This window comes from Narcine bancroftii, chromosome 6 (assembly GCF_036971445.1).
Source record: "Narcine bancroftii isolate sNarBan1 chromosome 6, sNarBan1.hap1, whole genome shotgun sequence".
Lineage (NCBI taxonomy): Eukaryota > Metazoa > Chordata > Chondrichthyes > Torpediniformes > Narcinidae > Narcine > Narcine bancroftii.
In genome coordinates this window covers 87243778-87268311 of record NC_091474.1, presented here as the reverse complement: position 1 = coordinate 87268311, position 24534 = coordinate 87243778, and positions in this window count along the sequence as shown.

Genomic DNA, 24534 nt, shown 5'->3' with positions numbered 1-24534 from the left:
TGATTACAACTCAGTGTGGATTAAATCTGCAGCGTGATTGACCCCACAGTGTGGGTTAAATCTGCAAGGTGAATTACCCCTCAGTGTGGGTTAAAACTGCAGCGTGATTTACCCCTCAGTGTGGGTTAAATCTGCATGGTGAATTACCCCTCAGTGTGGGTTAAATCTGCAGGGTGTATTACCCCTCAGTGTGGGTTAAATCTGCAGCGTGAATTACCCCTCAGTGTGGGTTAAATCTTCACTGTGAATTCCCCCTCAATGTGGGTTAAATCTTCAGAGTGAATTACCCCTCAGTGTGGGTTAAATCTGCAGGGTGATTCACCCCTCAGTGTGGATTAAATCTGCAGCTTGATTTACCCCTCAGTGTGGGTTAAATCGGCAGGGTGAATTACCCCTCATTGTAGGTTAAATCTGCATGGTGAATTACACCTCAGTGTGGGTTAAATCTGCAGGGTGAATTACCCCTCAGTGTGGGTTAAATCTGCAGGGTGAATTACCCCTCAGTGTGGGTTAAATCTTCACTGTCAATTACCCCTCAGTGTGGGGTAAATCTGAAGGGTGAATTGTCCCTCAGTGTGGATTAAATCTGCAGGGTGAATTGTCCCTCAGTGTGGGTTAAATCTGCAGGGTGAATTGTCCCTCAGCGTGGGTTAAATCTGCAGGGTGAATTACCCCTCAGTGTGGGTTAAATCTGCAGGGTGAATTTCTCCTCAGTGTGGGTTAAATCTTCACTGTGAATTGCCCCTCAATGTAGGTTAAATCTGCAGCGTGATTTACCCCTCAGTGTGGATTAAATCTGCAGCGTGATTTACCCCTCATTGTTGGTTATATCTGCAGGGTGTTTTACCCAGTGTGGGTTAAATTTGAAGCGTGATTTACCCCTCAGTGTGGGTTAAATCTGCAGGGTGAATTACCCCTCAGTGTGTGTAAAATCTTCACTGTCAATTACCCCTCAGTGTGGGGTAAATCTGAAGGGTGAATTGTCCCTCAGTGTGGATTAAATCTGCAGGGTTAATTGTCCCTCAGTGTGGGTTAAATCTGCAGTGTGAATTGTCCCTCAGTGTGGGTTAAATCTGCAGGGTGAATTACCCCTCAGTGTGGGTTAAATCTGCAGGGTGAATTACCCCTCAGTGTGGGTTAAATCTGCAGGGTGATTTACCCCTCAGTGTGGGTTAAATCTGTAGCGTGAATTACCCCTCAGTGTGGGTTAAACCTGCAGGGTGAATTACCCCTCACCGAGGGTTAAATCTGCAGGGTGAATTGCCCCTCAGTGTGGGTTAAATCTGCAGGGTGAATTGCCCCTCAGTGTGGGTTAAATCTGCAGGGTGATTTACCCCTCAGTGTGGGTTAAATCTGCAGCGTGAATTACCCCTCAGTGTGGGTTAAACCTGCAGGATGAATTACCCCACACTGTGGGTTGAATCTGCAGGGTGAATTACCCCTCAGTGTGGGTTGAATCTGCAGGGTTAATTACCCCTCAGTGTGGGTTAAATCTGCAGGATGATTTACCCTTCACTGTGGGTTAAATCTGCAGGGTGAATTACCCCACAGTGTGAGTTAAATCTGCAGGGTGAATTACCCCTCAGTGTGGCTTAAATCTGCGGCATGAATTACCCCTCAGTGTTGGTTAAATCAGCAGCGTGATTTACCCCTCAGTGTGGGTTAAATCTGCAGGGTGAATTACCCCTCAGTGTGAGTTAAATCTGCAGGGTGATTTACCCCTCAGTGTGGGTAAAATCTGCATGGTGAATTACCCCTCAGTTTGGGTTAAATCTGCAGGGTGAATTACCCCTCAGTGTGGGTTAAATCTTCACTGTGAATTGCTCCTCAATGTGGGTTAAATCTGCAGGGTGAATTACCCCTCAGTGTGGGTTAAATCTTCACTGTGAATTACTCCTCAGTGTGGGTTAAATCTGCATTGTGAATTACCCCTCAGTGTGGGTTAAATCTGCAGGGTGAATTACCCCTCAGTGTGGGTTAAATCTGCAGGGTGAATTACTCCTCAGTGTGGGTTAAATCTCACTGTGAATTGCCCCTCAATGTGGGTTAAATCTGCAGCGTGATTTACAACTCGGTGTGGGTTAAATCTGCAGGGTGAATTACCGCTCAGTGTGGGTTAAATCTGCAGGGTGAATTACTCCTCAGTGTGGGTTAAATCTTCACTGTGAATTGCCCCTCAATGTAGGTTAAATCTGCAGCGTGATTTACCCCTCAGTGTGGGTTAAATCTGCAGCGTGATTTACCCCTCATTGTTGGTTATATCTGCAGGGTGATTTACCCCTAAGTGTGGGTTAAATCTGCAGCGTGATTTACCCCTCAGTGTGGGTTAAATCTGCGGGGTGAAATACCCCTCAGTGTGTGTAAAATCTTCACTGTCAATTACCCCTCAGTGTGGGGTAAATCTGAAGGGTGAATTGTCCCTCAGTGTGTATTAAATCTGCAGGGTTAATTGTCCCTCAGTGTGGGTTAAATCTGCAGGGTGAATTAGCCCTCAATGTGGGTTAAATCTGCAGGGTGATTACCACTCAGTGTGGATTAAATCTGCAGCGTGATTGACCCCACAGTGTGGGTTAAATCTGCAAGGTGAATTACCCCTCAGTGTGGGTTAAAACTGCAGCGTGATTTACCCCTCAGTGTGGGTTAAATCTGCATGGTGAATTACCCCTCAGTGTGGGTTAAATCTGCAGGGTGTATTACCCCTCAGTGTGGGTTAAATCTGCAGCGTGAATTACCCCTCAGTGTGGGTTAAATCTTCACTGTGAATTGCCCCTCAATGTGGGTTAAACCTTCAGAGTGAATTACCCCTCAGTGTGGGTTAAATCTGCAGGGTGATTCACCCCTCAGTGTGGATTAAATCTGCAGCTTGATTTACCCCTCAGTGTGGGTTAAATCGGCAGGGTGAATTACCCCTCATTGTAGGTTAAATCTGCATGGTGAATTACACCTCAGTGTGGGTTAAATCTGCAGGGTGAATTACCCCTCAGTGTGGGTTAAATCTGCAGGGTGAATTACCCCTCAGTGTGGGTTAAATCTTCACTGTCAATTACCCCTCAGTGTGGGGTAAATCTGAAGGGTGAATTGTCCCTCAGTGTGGATTAAATCTGCAGGGTGAATTGTCCCTCAGTGTGGGTTAAATCTGCAGGGTGAATTGTCCCTCAGCGTGGGTTAAATCTGCAGGGTGAATTACCCCTCAGTGTGGGTTAAATCTGCAGGGTGAATTTCTCCTCAGTGTGGGTTAAATCTTCACTGTGAATTGCCCCTCAATGTAGGTTAAATCTGCAGCGTGATTTACCCCTCAGTGTGGATTAAATCTGCAGCGTGATTTACCCCTCATTGTTGGTTATATCTGCAGGGTGTTTTACCCAGTGTGGGTTAAATTTGCAGCGTGATTTACCCCTCAGTGTGGGTTAAATCTGCAGGGTGAATTACCCCTCAGTGTGTGTAAAATCTTCACTGTCAATTATCCCTCAGTGTGGGGTAAATCTGAAGGGTGAATTGTCCCTCAGTGTGGATTAAATCTGCAGGGTTAATTGTCCCTCAGTGTGGGTTAAATCTGCAGTGTGAATTGTCCCTCAGTGTGGGTTAAATCTGCAGGGTGAATTACCCCTCAGTGTGGGTTAAATCTGCAGGGTGAATTACCCCTCAGTGTGGGTTAAATCTGCAGGGTGAATTACCCCTCAATGTGGGTTAAATCTGCAGCGTGATTTACCCCTCAGTGTGGGTTAAATCTGCAGGGTGAATTACCCCTCAGTGTGGGTTAAATCTGCAGGGTGAATTACCCCTCAGTGTGGGTTAAATCTGCAGTGTGAATTGCCCCTCAGTGTGGGTTAAATCTTCACTGTGAATTGCCCCTCAATGTGGGTTAAATCTGCAGGGTGAATTACCCACAGTGTGGGTTAAATCTGCAGGGTGAATTACCGCTCAGTGTGGGTTAAATCTGCAGGGTGAATTACCCCTCAGTGTGGGTTAAATCTGCAGGGTGAATTACCCCTCAATGTGAGTTAAATCTGCAAGGTGATTACCCCTCAGTGTCGATTAAATCTGCAGCGTGATTGACCCCACAGTGTGGGTTAAATCTGCAAGGTGAATTACCCCTCAGTGTGGGTTAAAACTGCAGCGTGATTTATCCCTCAGTGTGGGTTAAATCTGTAGGGTGAATTACCCCTCAGTGTGGGTTAAATCTGCATGGTGAATTAACCCTCAGTGTGGGTTAAATCTGCAGGGTGAATTACTCCTCAGTGTGGGTAAAATCTGCAGGGTGATTTAACCCTCAGTGTGGGTTAAATCTGCATGGTGAATTGTCCCTCAGTGTGGGTTAAATCTGCAGCATGAATTACCCCTCAGTGTGGGTTAAATCTGCCGGGTGAATTACCCCTCAGTGTGGGTTAAATCTGCAGGGGGAATTACCCCTCAGTTTGGGTTAAATCTGCAGGGAGATTTGCCCCTCAGTGTGGGTTAAATTTTCACTGTGAATTGCCCCTCAATGTGGGTTAAATCTGCAGGGTGAATTACCCCACAGTGTGGGTTAAACCTGCAGGGTGAATTACCCCTCAGTGTGGGTTAAATCTTCACTGTCAATTGCCCCTCAATGTGGGTTAAATCTGCAGGGTGAAATACCCCAACTTTGTAGGTTAAATCTGCAGGGTGAATTACTCCTCTGTGTGGGTTAAATCTGCAGGGCGAAATACCCCTCAGTGTGGGTTAAATCTGCAGGGTGATTTACACCTCAGTGTGGGTTAAATATTCACTGTGAATTGCCCCTCAATGTGGGTTAAATCTTCACTGTCAATTACCCGTCAGTGTGTGGTAAATCTGAAGGGTGAATTGTCCCTCAGTGTGGGTTAAATCTGCATGGTGAATTGTCCCTCAGTGTGGGATAAATCTGCAGGGTGAATTACCCCTCAGTGTGGGTTAAATCTGCAGCATGAATTACCCCTCAGTGTGGGTTAAATCTGCAGGGTGAATTACCCCTCAGTGTGGGTTAAATCTGCAGGGTGATATACCCCTCAGTGTGGGTTAAATGTACAGGGTGAATTACCCCTCAGTGTGGGTTAAATCTGCAGGGTGAATTAACGCTTAGTGTGGGTTAAATCTGCAGGGTGAATTACCCCTCAGTGTGGGTTAAATCTGCAGGGTGTATTACCCCTCAGTGTGGGTTAAATCTGCAGCGTGAATTACCCCTCAGTGTGGGTTAAATCTGCAGGGTGAATTACCCCTCAGTGTGGGTTAAATCTGCAGGTTGATTTACCCCTCAGTGTGGGTTAAATCTGCAGGGTGAATTACCCCTCAGTTTGGGTTAAATCTGCTGGGTGAATTACCCTTCAGTGTGGGTTAAATCTGCAGGGTGAATTACCCCTCAGTGTGGGTTAAATCTGCAGCGTCATTTACCCCTCAGTGTGGGTTAAATCTGCAGCGTGAATTACTCTTCAGTGTGGATTAAATCTGCAGGGTGAATTACCCTTCAGTGTGGGTTAAATCTTCACTGTGAATTGCCCCTCAATGTGGGTTAAATCTTCAGAGTGAATTACCCCTCAGTTTGGGTTAAATCTGCAGGGTGATTTACCCCTCAGTGTGGATTAAATCTGCAGCTTGATTTACCCCTCAGTGTGGGTTAAATCTGCAGGGTGAATTACCCCTCATTGTAGGTTAAATCTGCATGGTGAATTACACCTCAGTGTGGGTTAAATCTGCGGGTGAATTACCCCTCAGTGTGGGTTAAATCTGCAGGGTGAATTACCCCTCAGTGTGGGTTAAATCTTCAATGTCAATTACCCCTCAGTGTGGGGTAAATCTGAAGGGTGAATTGTCCCTCAGTGTGGATTAAATCTGCAGGGTGAATTGTCCCTCAGTGTGGGTTAAATCTGCAGGGTGAATTGTCCCTCAGCGTGGGTTAAATCTGCAGGGTGAATTACCCCTCTGTGTGGGTTAAATCTGCAGGGTGAATTACCCCTCAGTGTGGGTTAAATCTGCAGAGTGAATTACCCCTCAATGTGGGTTTAGTCTGCAGCGTGATTTACCCCTCAGTGTGGGTTAAATCTGCAGCGTGAATTACTCTTCAGTGTGGATTAAATCTGCAGGGTGAATTACCCCTAAGTGTGGGTTAAATCTTCACTGTGAATTGCCTCTCAATGTGGGTTAAATCTTCAGGGTGAATTACCCCTCACTGTGGGTTAAATCTGCAGGGTGATTTACCCCTCAGTGTGGGTTAAATCTGCAGCGTGATTTACCCCTCAGTGTTGGTTAAATCTGCAGGGTGAATTACCCCTCAGTGTGGGTTAAATCTTCACTGTGAATTGCCCCTCAATGTGGGTTAAATCTGCAGGGTGAAATACCCCTCAGTGTGGGTTAAATCTGCAGCTTGTTTTACCCATCAGTGTGGGTTAAATCTGCAGCGTGAATTACCCCTCAGTGTGGGGAAAATTTGCAGCGTGATTTACCCCTCAGTGTGGGTTAAATCTGCAGGGTGATTTACCCCTCAGTGTGGGTTAAATCTGCAGCGTGAATTACCCCTCAGTGTGGGTTAAACCTGCAGGGTGAATTACCCCTCACCGAGGGTTAAATCTGCAGGGTGAATTGCCCCTCAGTGTGGATTAAATCTGCAGGGTGAATTGCCCCTCAGTGTGGGTTAAATCTGCAGGGTGATTTACCCCTCAGTGTGGGTTAAATCTGCAGCGTGAATTACCCCTCAGTGTGGGTTAAATCTGCAGGATGAATTACCCCACACTGTGGGTTGAATCTGCAGGGTGAATTACCCCTCAGTGTGGGTTGAATCTGCAGGGTTAATTACCCCTCAGTGTGGGTTGAATCTGCAGGGTTAATTACCCCTCAGTGTGGGTTAAATCTGCAGGATGATTTACCCTTCACTGTGGGTTAAATCTGCAGGGTGAATTACCCCACAGTGTGAGTTAAATCTGCAGGGTGAATTACCCCTCAGTGTGGCTTAAATCTGCGGCATGAATTACCCCTCAGTGTTGGTTAAATCAGCAGCGTGATTTACCCCTCAGTGTGGGTTAAATCTGCAGGGTGAATTACCCCTCAGTGTGAGTTAAATCTGCAGGGTGATTTACCCCTCAGTGTGGGTAAAATCTGCATGGTGAATTACCCCTCAGTTTGGGTTAAATCTGCAGGGTGAATTACCCCTCAGTGTGGCTTAAATCTTCACTGTGAATTGCCCCTCAATGTGGGTTAAATCTGCAGGGTGAATTACCCCTCAGTGTGGGTTAAATCTTCACTGTGAATTACTCCTCAGTGTGGGTTAAATCTGCATTGTGAATTACCCCTCAGTGTGGGTTAAATCTGCAGGGTGAATTACCCCTCAGTGTGGGTTAAATCTGCAGGGTGAATTACTCCTCAGTGTGGGTTAAATCTCACTGTGAATTGCCCCTCAATGTGGGTTAAATCTGCAGCGTGATTTACAACTCGGTGTGGGTTAAATCTGCAGGGTGAATTACCGCTCAGTGTGGGTTAAATCTGCAGGGTGAATTACTCCTCAGTGTGGGTTAAATCTTCACTGTGAATTGCCCCTCAATGTAGGTTAAATCTGCAGCGTGATTTACCCCTCAGTGTGGGTTAAATCTGCAGCGTGATTTACCCCTCATTGTTGGTTATATCTGCAGGGTGATTTACCCCTAAGTGTGGGTTAAATTTGCAGCGTGATTTACCCCTCAGTGTGGGTTAAATCTGCGGGGTGAATTACCCCTCAGTGTGTGTAAAATCTTCACTGTCAATTACCCCTCAGTGTGGGGTAAATCTGAAGGGTGAATTGTCCCTCAGTGTGTATTAAATCTGCAGGGTTAATTGTCCCTCAGTGTGGGTTAAATCTGCAGGGTGAATTCGCCCTCAATGTGGGTTAAATCTGCAGGGTGATTACCACTCAGTGTGGATTAAATCTGCAGCGTGATTGACCCCACAGTGTGGGTTAAATCTGCAAGGTGAATTACCCCTCAGTGTGGGTTAAAACTGCAGCGTGATTTACCCCTCAGTGTGGGTTAAATCTGCATGGTGAATTACCCCTCAGTGTGGGTTAAATCTGCATGGTGAATTACCCCTCAGTGTGGGTTAAATCTGCAGCGTGAATTACCCCTCAGTGTGGGTTAAATCTTCACTGTGAATTCCCCCTCAATGTGGGTTAAATCTTCAGAGTGAATTACCCCTCAGTGTGGGTTAAATCTGCAGGGTGATTCACCCCTCAGTGTGGATTAAATCTGCAGCTTGATTTACCCCTCAGTGTGGGTTAAATCGGCAGGGTGAATTACCCCTCATTGTAGGTTAAATCTGCATGGTGAATTACACCTCAGTGTGGGTTAAATCTGCAGGGTGAATTACCCCTCAGTGTGGGTTAAATCTGCAGGGTGAATTACCCCTCAGTGTGGGTTAAATCTTCACTGTCAATTACCCCTCAGTGTGGGGTAAATCTGAAGGGTGAATTGTCCCTCAGTGTGGATTAAATCTGCAGGGTGAATTGTCCCTCAGTGTGGGTTAAATCTGCAGGGTGAATTGTCCCTCAGCGTGGGTTAAACCTGCAGGGTGAATTACCCCTCAGTGTGGGTTAAATCTGCAGGGTGAATTTCTCCTCAGTGTGGGTTAAATCTTCACTGTGAATTGCCCCTCAATGTAGGTTAAATCTGCAGCGTGATTTACCCCTCAGTGTGGATTAAATCTGCAGCGTGATTTACCCCTCATTGTTGGTTATATCTGCAGTGTGTTTTACCCAGTGTGGGTTAAATTTGCAGCGTGATTTACCCCTCAGTGTGGGTTAAATCTGCAGGGTGAATTACCCCTCAGTGTGTGTAAAATCTTCACTGTCAATTAAGCCTCAGTGTGGGGTAAATCTGAAGGGTGAATTGTCCCTCAGTGTGGATTAAATCTGCAGGGTTAATTGTCCCTCAGTGTGGGTTAAATCTGCAGTGTGAATTGTCCCTCAGTGTGGGTTAAATCTGCAGGGTGAATTACCCCTCAGTGTGGGTTAAATCTGCAGGGTGAATTACCCCTCAGTGTGGGTTAAATCTGCAGGGTGATTTACCCCTCAGTGTGGGTTAAATCTGTAGCGTGAATTACCCCTCAGTGTGGGTTAAACCTGCAGGGTGAATTACCCCTCACCGTGGGTTAAATCTGCAGGGTGAATTGCCCCTCAGTGTGGGTTAAATCTGCAGGGTGAATTGCCCCTCAGTGTGGGTTAAATCTGCAGGGTGATTTACCCCTCAGTGTGGGTTAAATCTGCAGCGTGAATTACCCCTCAGTGTGGGTTAAACCTGCAGGATGAATTACCCCACACTGTGGGTTGAATCTGCAGGGTGAATTACCCCTCAGTGTGGGTTGAATCTGCAGGGTTAATTACCCCTCAGTGTGGGTTAAATCTGCAGGATGATTTACCCTTCACTGTGGGTTAAATCTGCAGGGTGAATTACCCCACAGTGTGAGTTAAATCTGCAGGGTGAATTACCCCTCAGTGTGGCTTAAATCTGCGGCATGAATTACCCCTCAGTGTTGGTTAAATCAGCAGCGTGATTTACCCCTCAGTGTGGGTTAAATCTGCAGGGTGAATTACCCCTCAGTGTGAGTTAAATCTGCAGGGTGATTTACCCCTCAGTGTGGGTAAAATCTGCATGGTGAATTACCCCTCAGTTTGGGTTAAATCTGCAGGGTGAATTACCCCTCAGTGTGGGTTAAATCTTCACTGTGAATTGCCCCTCAATGTGGGTTAAATCTGCAGGGTGAATTACCCCTCAGTGTGGGTTAAATCTTCACTGTGAATTACTCCTCAGTGTGGGTTAAATCTGCATTGTGAATTACCCCTCAGTGTGGGTTAAATCTGCAGGGTGAATTACCCCTCAGTGTGGGTTAAATCTGCAGGGTGAATTACTCCTCAGTGTGGGTTAAATCTCACTGTGAATTGCCCCTCAATGTGGGTTAAATCTGCAGCGTGATTTACAACTCGGTGTGGGTTAAATCTGCAGGGTGAATTACCGCTCAGTGTGGGTTAAATCTGCAGGGTGAATTACTCCTCAGTGTGGGTTAAATCTTCACTGTGAATTGCCCCTCAATGTAGGTTAAATCTGCAGCGTGATTTACCCCTCAGTGTGGGTTAAATCTGCAGCGTGATTTACCCCTCATTGTTGGTTATATCTGCAGGGTGATTTACCCCTAAGTGTGGGTTAAATCTGCAGCGTGATTTACCCCTCAGTGTGGGTTAAATCTGCGGGGTGAATTACCCCTCAGTGTGTGTAAAATCTTCACTGTCAATTACCCCTCAGTGTGGGGTAAATCTGAAGGGTGAATTGTCCCTCAGTGTGTATTAAATCTGCAGGGTTAATTGTCCCTCAGTGTGGGTTAAATCTGCAGGGTGAATTAGCCCTCAATGTGGGTTAAATCTGCAGGGTGATTACCACTCAGTGTGGATTAAATCTGCAGAGTGATTGACCCCACAGTGTGGGTTAAATCTGCAAGGTGAATTACCCCTCAGTGTGGGTTAAAACTGCAGCGTGATTTACCCCTCAGTGTGGGTTAAATCTGCATGGTGAATTACCCCTCAGTGTGGGTTAAATCTGCAGGGTGTATTACCCCTCAGTGTGGGTTAAATCTGCAGCGTGAATTACCCCTCAGTGTGGGTTAAATCTTCACTGTGAATTGCCCCTCAATGTGGGTTAAATCTTCAGAGTGAATTACCCCTCAGTGTGGGTTAAATCTGCAGGGTGATTCACCCCTCAGTGTGGATTAAATCTGCAGCTTGATTTACCCCTCAGTGTGGGTTAAATCGGCAGGGTGAATTACCCCTCATTGTAGGTTAAATCTGCATGGTGAATTACACCTCAGTGTGGGTTAAATCTGCAGGGTGAATTACCCCTCAGTGTGGGTTAAATCTGCAGGGTGAATTACCCCTCAGTGTGGGTTAAATCTTCACTGTCAATTACCCCTCAGTGTGGGGTAAATCTGAAGGGTGAATTGTCCCTCAGTGTGGATTAAATCTGCAGGGTGAATTGTCCCTCAGTGTGGGTTAAATCTGCAGGGTGAATTGTCCCTCAGCGTGGGTTAAATCTGCAGGGTGAATTACCCCTCAGTGTGGGTTAAATCTGCAGGGTGAATTTCTCCTCAGTGTGGGTTAAATCTTCACTGTGAATTGCCCCTCAATGTAGGTTAAATCTGCAGCGTGATTTACCCCTCAGTGTGGATTAAATCTGCAGCGTGATTTACCCCTCATTGTTGGTTATATCTGCAGGGTGTTTTACCCAGTGTGGGTTAAATTTGCAGCGTGATTTACCCCTCAGTGTGGGTTAAATCTGCAGGGTGAATTACCCCTCAGTGTGTGTAAAATATTCACTGTCAATTATCCCTCAGTGTGGGGTAAATCTGAAGGGTGAATTGTCCCTCAGTGTGGATTAAATCTGCAGGGTTAATTGTCCCTCAGTGTGGGTTAAATCTGCAGTGTGAATTGTCCCTCAGTGTGGGTTAAATCTGCAGGGTGAATTACCCCTCAGTGTGGGTTAAATCTGCAGGGTGAATTACCCCTCAGTGTGGGTTAAATCTGCAGGGTTAATTACCCCTCAATGTGGGTTAAATCTGCAGCGTGATTTACCCCTCAGTGTGGGTTAAATCTGCAGGGTGAATTACCCCTCAGTGTGGGTTAAATCTGCAGGGTGAATTACCCCTCAGTGTGGGTTAAATCTGCAGTGTGAATTGCCCCTCAGTGTGGGTTAAATCTTCACTGTGAATTGCCCCTCAATGTGGGTTAAATCTGCAGGGTGAATTACCCACAGTGTGGGTTAAATCTGCAGGGTGAATTACCCCTCAGTGTGGGTTAAATCTGCAGGGTGAATTACCCCTCAATGTGAGTTAAATCTGCAAGGTGATTACCCCTCAGTGTCGATTAAATCTGCAGCGTGATTGACCCCACAGTGTGGGTTAAATCTGCAAGGTGAATTACCCCTCAGTGTGGGTTAAAACTGCAGCGTGATTTACCCCTCAGTGTGGGTTAAATCTGTAGGGTGAATTACCCCTCAGTGTGGGTTAAATCTGCATGGTGAATTAACCCTCAGTGTGGGTTAAATCTGCAGGGTGAATTACTCCTCAGTGTGGGTAAAATCTGCAGGGTGATTTAACCCTCAGTGTGGGTTAAATCTGCATGGTGAATTGTCCCTCAGTGTGGGTTAAATCTGCAGCATGAATTACCCCTCAGTGTGGGTTAAATCTGCCGGGTGAATTACCCCTCAGTGTGGGTTAAATCTGCAGGGGGAATTACCCCTCAGTTTGGGTTAAATCTGCAGGGAGATTTGCCCCTCAGTGTGGGTTAAATTTTCACTGTGAATTGCCCCTCAATGTGGGTTAAATCTGCAGGGTGAATTACCCCACAGTGTGGGTTAAACCTGCAGGGTGAATTACCCCTCAGTGTGGGTTAAATCTTCACTGTCAATTGCCCCTCAATGTGGGTTAAATCTGCAGGGTGAAATACCCCAACTTTGTAGGTTAAATCTGCAGGGTGAATTACTCCTCTGTGTGGGTTAAATCTGCAGGGCGAAATACCCCTCAGTGTGGGTTAAATCTGCAGGGTGATTTACACCTCAGTGTGGGTTAAATATTCACTGTGAATTGCCCCTCAATGTGGGTTAAATCTTCACTGTCAATTACCCCTCAGTGTGTGGTAAATCTGAAGGGTGAATTGTCCCTCAGTGTGTGTTAAATCTGCAGGGTGAATTGTCCCTCAGTGTGGGTTAAATCTGCATGGTGAATTGTCCCTCAGTGTGGGATAAATCTGCAGGGTGAATTACCCCTCAGTGTGGGTTAAATCTGCAGCATGAATTACCCCTCAGTGTGGGTTAAATCTGCAGGGTGAATTACCCCTCAGTGTGGGTTAAATCTGCAGGGTGATATACCCCTCAGTGTGGGTTAAATGTACAGGGTGAATTACCCCTCAGTGTGGGTTAAATCTGCAGGGTGAATTAACGCTTAGTGTGGGTTAAATCTGCAGGGTGAATTACCCCTCAGTGTGGGTTAAATCTGCAGGGTGTATTACCCCTCAGTGTGGGTTAAATCTGCAGCGTGAATTACCCCTCAGTGTGGGTTAAATCTGCAGGGTGAATTACCCCTCAGTGTGGGTTAAATCTGCAGGTTGATTTACCCCTCAGTGTGGGTTAAATCTGCAGGGTGAATTACCCCTCAGTTTGGGTTAAATCTGCTGGGTGAATTACCCTTCAGTGTGGGTTAAATCTGCAGGGTGAATTACCCCTCAGTGTGGGTTAAATCTGCAGCGTCATTTACCCCTCAGTGTGGGTTAAATCTGCAGCGTGAATTACTCTTCAGTGTGGATTAAATCTGCAGGGTGAATTACCCTTCAGTGTGGGTTAAATCTTCACTGTGAATTGCCCCTCAATGTGGGTTAAATCTTCAGAGTTAATTACCCCTCAGTTTGGGTTAAATCTGCAGGGTGATTTACCCCTCAGTGTGGATTAAATCTGCAGCTTGATTTACCCCTCAGTGTGGGTTAAATCTGCAGGGTGAATTACCCCTCATTGTAGGTTAAATCTGCATGGTGAATTACACCTCAGTGTGGGTTAAATCTGCGGGTGAATTACCCCTCAGTGTGGGTTAAATCTGCAGGGTGAATTACCCCTCAGTGTGGGTTAAATCTTCAATGTCAATTACCCCTCAGTGTGGGGTAAATCTGAAGGGTGAATTGTCCCTCAGTGTGGATTAAATCTGCAGGGTGAATTGTCCCTCAGTGTGGGTTAAATCTGCAGGGTGAATTTCCCTCAGCGTGGGTTAAATCTGCAGGGTGAATTACCCCTCTGTGTGGGTTAAATCTGCAGGGTGAATTACCCCTCAGTGTGGGTTAAATCTGCAGAGTGAATTACCCCTCAATGTGGGTTTAGTCTGCAGCGTGATTTACCCCTCAGTGTGGGTTAAATCTGCAGCGTGAATTACTCTTCAGTGTGGATTAAATCTGCAGGGTGAATTACCCCTAAGTGTGGGTTAAATCTTCACTGTGAATTGCCTCTCAATGTGGGTTAAATCTTCAGGGTGAATTACCCCTCACTGTGGGTTAAATCTGCAGGGTGATTTACCCCTCAGTGTGGGTTAAATCTGCAGCGTGATTTACCCCTCAGTGTTGGTTAAATCTGCAGGGTGAATTACCCCTCAGTGTGGGTTAAATCTTCACTGTGAATTGCCCCTCAATGTGGGTTAAATCTGCAGGGTGAAATACCCCTCAGTGTGGGTTAAATCTGCAGCTTGTTTTACCCATCAGTGTGGGTTAAATCTGCAGCGTGAATTACCCCTCAGTGTGGGGAAAATTTGCAGCGTGATTTACCCCTCAGTGTGGGTTAAATCTGCAGGGTGATTTACCCCTCAGTGTGGGTTAAATCTGCAGCGTGAATTACCCCTCAGTGTGGGTTAAACCTGCAGGGTGAATTACCCCTCACCGAGGGTTAAATCTGCAGGGTGAATTGCCCCTCAGTGTGGATTAAATCTGCAGGGTGAATTGCCCCTCAGTGTGGGTTAAATCTGCAGGGTGATTTACCCCTCAGTGTGGGTTAAATCTGCAGCGTGAATTACCCCTCAGTGTGGGTTAAATCTGCAGGATGAATTACCCCACACTGTGGGTTGAATCTGCAGGGTGAATTACCCCTCAGTGTGGGTTGAATCTGCAGGGTTAATTACCCCTCAGTGTGGGTTAAATCTGCAGGATGATTTACCCTTCACTGTGGGTTAAATCTGCAGGGTGAATTACCCCACAGTGTGGGTTAAATCTGCAGGGTGAATTACCCCTCAGTGTGGCTTAAATCTGCGGCATGAATTACCCCTCAGTGTTGGTTAAATCAGCAGCGTGATTTACCCCTCAGTGTGGGTTAAATCTGCAGGGTGAATTACCCCTCAGTGTGAGTTAAATCTGCAGGGTGATTTACCCCTCAGTGTGGGTAAAATCTGCATGGTGAATTACCCCTCAGTTTGGGTTAAATCTGCAGGGTGAATTACCCCTCAGTGTGGGTTAAATCTTCACTGTGAATTGCCCCTCAATGTGGGTTAAATCTGCAGGGTGAATTACCCCTCAGTGTGGGTTAAATCTTCACTGTGAATTACTCCTCAGTGTGGGTTAAATCTGCATTGTGAATTACCCCTCAGTGTGGGTTAAATCTGCAGGGTGAATTACCCCTCAGTGTGGGTTAAATCTGCAGGGTGAATTACTCCTCAGTGTGGGTTAAATCTCACTGTGAATTGCCCCTCAATGTGGGTTAAATCTGCAGCGTGATTTACAACTCGGTGTGGGTTAAATCTGCAGGGTGAATTACCGCTCAGTGTGGGTTAAATCTGCAGGGTGAATTACTCCTCAGTGTGGGTTAAATCTTCACTGTGAATTGCCCCTCAATGTAGGTTAAATCTGCAGCGTGATTTACCCCTCAGTGTGGGTTAAATCTGCAGCGTGATTTACCCCTCATTGTTGGTTATATCTGCAGGGTGATTTACCCCTCAGTGTGGGTTAAATCTGCAGCGTGATTTACCCCTCAGTGTGGGTTAAATCTGCAGTGTGAATTACCCCTCAGTGTGGGTAAAATCTTCACTGTCAATTACCCCTCAGTGTGGGGTAAATCTGAAGGGTGAATTGTCCCTCAGTGTGTATTAAATCTGCAGGGTTAATTGTCCCTCAGTGTGGGTTAAATCTGCAGGGTGAATTAGCCCTCAATGTGGGTTAAATCTGCAGGGTGATTACCACTCAGTGTGGATTAAATCTGCAGCGTGATTGACCCCACAGTGTGGGTTAAATCTGCAAGGTGAATTACCCCTCAGTGTGGGTTAAAACTGCAGCGTGATTTACCCCTCAGTGTGGGTTAAATCTGCATGGTGAATTACCCCTCAGTGTGGGTTAAATCTGCAGGGTGTATTACCCCTCAGTGTGGGTTAAATCTGCAGCGTGAATTACCCCTCAGTGTGGGTTAAATCTTCACTGTGAATTGCCCCACAATGTGGGTTAAATCTTCAGAGTGAATTACCCCTCAGTGTGGGTTAAATCTGCAGGGTGATTTACCCCTCAGTGTGGATTAAATCTGCAGCTTGATTTACCCCTCAGTGTGGGTTAAATCTGCAGGGTGAATTACCCCTCATTGTAGGTTAAATCTGCATGGTGAATTACACCTCAGTGTGGGTTAAATCTGCAGGGTGAATTACCCCTCAGTGTGGGTTAAATCTGCAGGGTGAATTACCCCTCAGTGTGGGTTAAATCTTCACTGACAATTACCCCTCAGTGTGGGGTAAATCTGAAGGGTGAATTATCCCTCAGTGTGGATTAAATCTGCAGGGTGAATTGTCCCTCAGTGTGGGTTAAATCTGCAGGGTGAATTGTCCCTCAGCGAGGGTTAAATCTGCAGGGTGAATTACCCCTCAGTGTGGGTTAAATCTGCAGGGTGAATTACTCCTCAGTGTGGGTTAAATCTTCACTGTGAATTGCCCCTCAATGTAGGTTAAATCTGCAGCGTGATTTACCCCTCAGTGTGGATTAAATCTGCAGCGTGATTTACCCCTCATTGTTGGTTATATCTGCAGGGTGTTTTACCCAGTGTGGGTTAAATTTGCAGCGTGATTTACCCCTCAGTGTGGGTTAAATCTGCAGGGTGAATTACCCCTCAGTGTGTGTAAAATCTTCACTGTCAATTACCCCTCAGTGTGGGGTAAATCTGAAGGGTGAATTGTCCCTCAGTGTGGATTAAATCTGCAGGGTTAATTGTCCCTCAGTGTGGGTTAAATCTGCAGTGTGAATTGTCCCTCAGTGTGGGTTAAATCTGCAGGGTGAATTACCCCTCAGTGTGGGTTAAATCTGAAGGGTGAATTACCCCTCAGTGTGGGTTAAATCTGCAGGGTGAATTACCCCTCAATGTGGGTTAAATCTGCAGCGTGATTTACCCCTCAGTGTGGGTTAAATCTGCAGGGTGAATTACCCCTCAGTGTGGGTTAAATCTGCAGGGTGAATTACCCCTCAGTGTGGGTTAAATCTGCAGTGTGAATTACCCCTCAGTGTGGGTTAAATCTTCACTGTGAATTGCCCCTCAATGTGGGTTAAATCTGCAGGGTGAATTACCCACAGTGTGGGTTAAATCTGCAGGGTGAATTACCGCTCAGTGTGGGTTAAATCTGCAGGGTGAATTACCCCTCAGTGTGGGTTAAATCTGCAGGGTGAATTACCCCTCAATGTGAGTTAAATCTGCAAGGTGATTACCCCTCAGTGTGGATTAAATCTGCAGCGTGATTGACCCCACAGTGTGGGTTAAATCTGCAAGGTGAATTACCCCTCAGTGTGGGTTAAAACTGCAGCGTGATTTACCCCTCAGTGTGGGTTAAATCTGTAGGGTGAATTACCCCTCAGTGTGGGTTAAATCTGCATGGTGAATTACCCCTCAGTGTGGGTTAAATCTGCAGGGTGAATTACTCCTCAGTGTGGGTAAAATCTGCAGGGTGATTTAACCCTCAGTGTGGGTTAAATCTGCAGGGTGAATTACCCCTCAGTGTGGGTTAAATCTGCAGTGTGAATTACCCCTCAGTGTGGGTTAAATCTTCACTGTGAATTGCCCCTCAATGTGGGTTAAATCTGCAGGGTGAATTACCCCTCAGTGTGGGTTAAATCTGCAGGGTGAATTACCCCTCAATGTGGGTTAAATCTGCAAGGTGATTACCCCTCAGTGTGGATTAAATCTGCAGCGTGATTGACCCCTCAGTGTGGGTTAAATCTGTAGGGTGAATTACCCCTCAGTGTGGGTTAAATCTGCATGGTGAATTACCCCTCAGTGTGGGTTAAATCTGCAGGGTGAATTACTCCTCAGTGTGTGTTAAATCTGCAGGGTGATTTACCCCTCCGTGTGGGTTAAATCTGCAGCGTGAATAACCCCTCAGTGTGGGTTAAACCTGTAGGGTGAATTACCCCTCACTGAGGGTTAAATCTGAAGGGTGAATTGCCCCTCAGTGTGGGTTAAATCTGCAGGGTGATTTACCCCTCAGTGTGGATTAAATCTGCAGCGTGATTTACCCCTCATTGTTGGTTATATCTGCAGGGTGATTTACCCCTCAGTGTGGGTTAAATTTGCAGCGTGATTTACCCCTCAGTGTGGGTTAAATCTGCAGGGTGAATTACCCCTCAGTGTGGGTAAAATCTTCACTGTCAATTACCCCTCAGTGTGGGGTAAATCTGAAGGGTGAATTGTCCCTCAGTGTGGATTAAATCTGCAGGGTTAATTGTCCCTCAGTGTGGGTTAAATCTGCAGGGTGAATTGTCCCTCAGTGTGGGTTAAATCTGCAGGGTGAATTACCCCTCAGTGTGGGTTAAATCTGCAGGGTGAATTACCCCTCAGTGTGGGTTAAATCTGCAGGGTGAATTACCCCTCAATGTGGGTTAAATCTGCAGCGTGATTTACCCCTCAGTGTGGGTTAAATCTGCAGCGTGAATTACTCTTCAGTGTGGATTAAAGCTGCAGGGTGAATTACCCTTCAGTGTGGGTTAAATCTTCACTGTGAATTGCCCATCAATGTGGGTTAAATCTTCAGGGTGAATTACCCCTCACTGTGGGTTAAATCTGCAGGGTGATTTACCCCTCAGTGTGGGTTAAATCTGCAGCGTGATTTACCCCTCAGTGTGGGTTAAATCTGCAGGGTGAATTACCCCTCAGTGTGGGTTAAATCTGCAGGGTGAATTACCCCTCAGTGTGGGTTAAATCTGCAGTGTGAATTACCCCTCAGTGTGGGTTAAATCTTCACTGTGAATTGCCCCTCAATGTGGGTTAAATCTGCAGGGTGAATTACCCCTCAGTGTGGGTTAAATCTGCAGGGTGAATTACCCCTCAATGTGGGTTAAATCTGCAAGGTGATTACCCCTCAGTGTGGATTAAATCTGCAGCGTGATTGACCCCACAGTGTGGGTTAAATCTGCAAGGTGAATTACCCCTCAGTGTGGGTTAAAACTGAAGCGTGATTTACCCCTCAGTGTGGGTTAAATCTGTAGGGTGAATTACCCCTCAGTGTGGGTTAAATCTGCATGGTGAATTACCCCTCAGTGTGGGTTAAATCTGCAGGGTGAATTACTCCTCAGTGTGGGTTAAATCTGCAGGGTGATTTACCCCTCAGTGTGGGTTAAATCTGCAGGGTGAATTACACCTCAGTGTGGGTTAAATCTGCAGAGTGAATTACCCCTCAGTGTGGGTTAAATCTGCAGGGTGAATTACCCCTCAGTGTGGGTTAAATCTGCAGGGTGAATTACCCCTCAATGTGGGTTAAATCTGCAGGGTGATTACCCCTCAGTGTGGATTAAATCTGCAGTGTGATTGACCCCACAGTGTGGGTTAAATCTGCAAGGTGAATTACCCCTCAGTGTGGGTTAAAACTGCAGCGTAATTTACCCCTCAGTGTGGGTTAAATCTGAAGGGTGAATTACCCCTCAGTGTGGGTTAAATCTGCATGGTGAATTACCCCTCAGTGTGGGTTAAATCTGCAGGGTGAATTACTCCTCAGTGTGGGTTAAATCTGCAGGGTGATTTACCCCTCAGTGTGGGTTAAATCTGCAGGGTGATTTACCCCTTAGTGTGGGTTAAATCTGCAGCGTGAATTACCCCTCAGTGTGGGTTAAACCTGCAGGGTGAATTACCCCACACTGTGGGTTAAATCTGCAGGGTGAATTACCCCTCAGTGTGGGTTGAATCTGAAGGGTTAATTAACCCTCAGTGTGGGTTAAATCTGCAGGATGATTTACCCTTCACTGTGCGTTAAATCTGCAGGGTGAATTACCCCTCAGTGTGGGTTAAATCTTCACTGTGAATTGCCCCTCAATGTGGGTTAAATCTGCAGGGTGAATTACCCCTCAGTGTGGGTTAAATCTTCACTGTGAATAACTCCTCAGTGTGGGTTAAATCTGCATGGTGAATTACCCCTCAGTGTGGGTTAAATCTGCAGCGTGATTTACCCCTCAGTGTGGGTTAAATCTGCAGGGTGAATTACCCCTCAGTGTGGGTTAAATCTTCACTGTGAATTGCCCCTCAATATGGGTTAAATCTGTAGGGTGAATGACCCCTCAGTGTGACTTAAATCTGCAGGGTGAATTGCCCCTCAGTGTGGGTTAAATCTTCACAGTGAATTGCCTCTCAATGTGGGTTAGATCTGCAGGGGAAATTACCCCTCAGTTTGGGTTAAATCTGCAGGGAGATTTGCCCCTCAGTGTGGGTTAAATATTCACTGTGAATTGCCCCTCAGTGTGGGTTAAATCTGCAGGATGATTTACCCTTCACTGTGGGTTAAATCTGCAGGGTGAATTACCCCACAGTGTGAGTTAAATCTGCAGGGTGAATTACCCCTCAGTGTGGCTTAAATCTGCGGCATGAATTACCCCTCAGTGTTGGTTAAATCAGCAGCGTGATTTACCCCTCAGTGTGGGTTAAATCTGCAGGGTGAATTACCCCTCAGTGTGAGTTAAATCTGCAGGGTGATTTACCCCTCAGTGTGGGTAAAATCTGCATGGTGAATTACCCCTCAGTTTGGGTTAAATCTGCAGGGTGAATTACCCCTCAGTGTGGGTTAAATCTTCACTGTGAATTGCCCCTCAATGTGGGTTAAATCTGCAGGGTGAATTACCCCTCAGTGTGGGTTAAATCTTCACTGTGAATTACTCCTCAGTGTGGGTTAAATCTGCATTGTGAATTACCCCTCAGTGTGGGTTAAATCTGCAGGGTGAATTACCCCTCAGTGTGGGTTAAATCTGCAGGGTGAATTACTCCTCAGTGTGGGTTAAATCTCACTGTGAATTGCCCCTCAATGTGGGTTAAATCTGCAGCGTGATTTACAACTCGGTGTGGGTTAAATCTGCAGGGTGAATTACCGCTCAGTGTGGGTTAAATCTGCAGGGTGAATTACTCCTCAGTGTGGGTTAAATCTTCACTGTGAATTGCCCCTCAATGTAGGTTAAATCTGCAGCGTGATTTACCCCTCAGTGTGGGTTAAATCTGCAGCGTGATTTACCCCTCATTGTTGGTTATATCTGCAGGGTGATTTACCCCTCAGTGTGGGTTAAATCTGCAGCGTGATTTACCCCTCAGTGTGGGTTAAATCTGCAGTGTGAATTACCCCTCAGTGTGGGTAAAATCTTCACTGTCAATTACCCCTCAGTGTGGGGTAAATCTGAAGGGTGAATTGTCCCTCAGTGTGTATTAAATCTGCAGGGTTAATTGTCCCTCAGTGTGGGTTAAATCTGCAGGGTGAATTAGCCCTCAATGTGGGTTAAATCTGCAGGGTGATTACCACTCAGTGTGGATTAAATCTGCAGCGTGATTGACCCCACAGTGTGGGTTAAATCTGCAAGGTGAATTACCCCTCAGTGTGGGTTAAAACTGCAGCGTGATTTACCCCTCAGTGTGGGTTAAATCTGCATGGTGAATTACCCCTCAGTGTGGGTTAAATCTGCAGGGTGTATTACCCCTCAGTGTGGGTTAAATCTGCAGCGTGAATTACCCCTCAGTGTGGGTTAAATCTTCACTGTGAATTGCCCCACAATGTGGGTTAAATCTTCAGAGTGAATTACCCCTCAGTGTGGGTTAAATCTGCAGGGTGATTTACCCCTCAGTGTGGATTAAATCTGCAGCTTGATTTACCCCTCAGTGTGGGTTAAATCTGCAGGGTGAATTACCCCTCATTGTAGGTTAAATCTGCATGGTGAATTACACCTCAGTGTGGTTTAAATCTGCAGGGTGAATTACCCCTCAGTGTGGGTTAAATCTGCAGGGTGAATTACCCCTCAGTGTGGGTTAAATCTTCACTGACAATTACCCCTCAGTGTGGGGTAAATCTGAAGGGTGAATTGTCCCTCAGTGTGGATTAAATCTGCAGGGTGAATTGTCCCTCAGTGTGGGTTAAATCTGCAGGGTGAATTGTCCCTCAGCGAGGGTTAAATCTGCAGGGTGAATTACCCCTCAGTGTGGGTTAAATCTGCAGGGTGAATTACTCCTCAGTGTGGGTTAAATCTTCACTGTGAATTGCCCCTCAATGTAGGTTAAATCTGCAGCGTGATTTACCCCTCAGTGTGGATTAAATCTGCAGCGTGATTTACCCCTCATTGTTGGTTATATCTGCAGGGTGTTTTACCCAGTGTGGGTTAAATTTGCAGCGTGATTTACCCCTCAGTGTGGGTTAAATCTGCAGGGTGAATTACCCCTCAGTGTGTGTAAAATCTTCACTGTCAATTACCCCTCAGTGTGGGGTAAATCTGAAGGGTGAATTGTCCCTCAGTGTGGATTAAATCTGCAGGGTTAATTGTCCCTCAGTGTGGGTTAAATCTGCAGTGTGAATTGTCCCTCAGTGTGGGTTAAATCTGCAGGGTGAATTACCCCTCAGTGTGGGTTAAATCTTCACTGTGAATTGCCCCTCAATGTAGGTTAAATCTGCAGCGTGATTTACCCCTCAGTGTGGGTTAAATCTGCAGCGTGATTTACCCCTCATTGTTGGTTATATCTGCAGGGTGATTTACCCCTCAGTGTGGGTTAAATCTGCAGCGTGATTTACCCCTCAGTGTGGGTTAAATCTGCAGTGTGAATTACCCCTCAGTGTGGGTAAAATCTTCACTGTCAATTACCCCTCAGTGTGGGGTAAATCTGAAGGGTGAATTGTCCCTCAGTGTGTATTAAATCTGCAGGGTTAATTGTCCCTCAGTGTGGGTTAAATCTGCAGGGTGAATTAGCCCTCAATGTGGGTTAAATCTGCAGGGTGATTACCACTCAGTGTGGATTAAATCTGCAGCGTGATTGACCCCACAGTGTGGGTTAAATCTGCAAGGTGAATTACCCCTCAGTGTGGGTTAAAACTGCAGCGTGATTTACCCCTCAGTGTGGGTTAAATCTGCATGGTGAATTACCCCTCAGTGTGGGTTAAATCTGCAGGGTGTATTACCCCTCAGTGTGGGTTAAATCTGCAGCGTGAATTACCCCTCAGTGTGGGTTAAATCTTCACTGTGAATTGCCCCACAATGTGGGTTAAATCTTCAGAGTGAATTACCCCTCAGTGTGGGTTAAATCTGCAGGGTGATTTACCCCTCAGTGTGGATTAAATCTGCAGCTTGATTTACCCCTCAGTGTGGGTTAAATCTGCAGGGTGAATTACCCCTCATTGTAGGTTAAATCTGCATGGTGAATTACACCTCAGTGTGGGTTAAATCTGCAGGGTGAATTACCCCTCAGTGTGGGTTAAATCTGCAGGGTGAATTACCCCTCAGTGTGGGTTAAATCTTCACTGACAATTACCCCTCAGTGTGGGGTAAATCTGAAGGGTGAATTGTCCCTCAGTGTGGATTAAATCTGCAGGGTGAATTGTCCCTCAGTGTGGGTTAAATCTGCAGGGTGAATTGTCCCTCAGCGAGGGTTAAATCTGCAGGGTGAATTACCCCTCAGTGTGGGTTAAATCTGCAGGGTGAATTACTCCTCAGTGTGGGTTAAATCTTCACTGTGAATTGCCCCTCAATGTAGGTTAAATCTGCAGCGTGATTTACCCCTCAGTGTGGATTAAATCTGCAGCGTGATTTACCCCTCATTGTTGGTTATATCTGCAGGGTGTTTTACCCAGTGTGGGTTAAATTTGCAGCGTGATTTACCCCTCAGTGTGGGTTAAATCTGCAGGGTGAATTACCCCTCAGTGTGTGTAAAATCTTCACTGTCAATTACCCCTCAGTGTGGGGTAAATCTGAAGGGTGAATTGTCCCTCAGTGTGGATTAAATCTGCAGGGTTAATTGTCCCTCAGTGTGGGTTAAATCTGCAGTGTGAATTGTCCCTCAGTGTGGGTTAAATCTGCAGGGTGAATTACCCCTCAGTGTGGGTTAAATCTGAAGGGTGAATTACCCCTCAGTGTGGGTTAAATCTGCAGGGTGAATTACCCCTCAATGTGGGTTAAATCTGCAGCGTGATTTACCCCTCAGTGTGGGTTAAATCTGCAGGGTGAATTACCCCTCAGTGTGGGTTAAATCTGCAGGGTGAATTACCCCTCAGTGTGGGTTAAATCTGCAGTGTGAATTACCCCTCAGTGTGGGTTAAATCTTCACTGTGAATTGCCCCTCAATGTGGGTTAAATCTGCAGGGTGAATTACCCACAGTGTGGGTTAAATCTGCAGGGTGAATTACCGCTCAGTGTGGGTTAAATCTGCAGGGTGAATTACCCCTCAGTGTGGGTTAAATCTGCAGGGTGAATTACCCCTCAATGTGAGTTAAATCTGCAAGGTGATTACCCCTCAGTGTGGATTAAATCTGCAGCGTGATTGACCCCACAGTGTGGGTTAAATCTGCAAGGTGAATTACCCCTCAGTGTGGGTTAAAACTGCAGCGTGATTTACCCCTCAGTGTGGGTTAAATCTGTAGGGTGAATTACCCCTCAGTGTGGGTTAAATCTGCATGGTGAATTACCCCTCAGTGTGGGTTAAATCTGCAGGGTGAATTACTCCTCAGTGTGGGTAAAATCTGCAGGGTGATTTAACCCTCAGTGTGGGTTAAATCTGCAGGGTGAATTACCCCTCAGTGTGGGTTAAATCTGCAGTGTGAATTACC